Below are 535 nucleotides of genomic sequence, written 5' to 3'. Positions count from 1 at the left end.
GATTTATCGTAACTTGTGATTGAGTTAAACTCCTATTAATGCTCTATGTACTGTAGTGTATGTGTGTTGGATTTCATTATAATTAAACAGGGTATGATATGTGAATCCCATGGAAAGTGCGCTGCCCGTTATTGTACTGGGTTCCCTTTGAGTCATGTTACCATTAATACATGCCCAACACTCCTCAAGGGGATTGTATCCATTTATCATATGTGGATTCTATTTACAAGAAATTGTCTTCATGTATGTCGAGTAACTGTCGTATGAGACTGGATATTCATTAAGAATAAAGTATATTCTTGTGCGGCAGTTTAGTTACGGTATGTGTAGTGGTTGCTATCACATTTACGTATCGCGTATGTGGTTGGATGCCCTTACACATTTAATCCTATATTGATATGATATATAATGTGTTCTTGTTACTTTGATTCAACTGTTTGTATCTTTATTTGGTGTAGTGAGTGAAATCTATTAGCACTGTGGATGAACTGTGTTGTTGGCTTTCAAAGTTTAATCATGTGCATACATCTCTTCA

The sequence above is a fragment of the Trypanosoma equiperdum genome (genome assembly GCF_001457755.1).
Source record: "Trypanosoma equiperdum strain OVI genome assembly, contig: ctg_629, whole genome shotgun sequence".
In the NCBI taxonomy this organism is placed as follows: domain Eukaryota; phylum Euglenozoa; class Kinetoplastea; order Trypanosomatida; family Trypanosomatidae; genus Trypanosoma; species Trypanosoma equiperdum.
The sequence above is the reverse complement of the archived record's forward strand: the minus strand, read 5'-3'. Positions refer to the sequence as shown.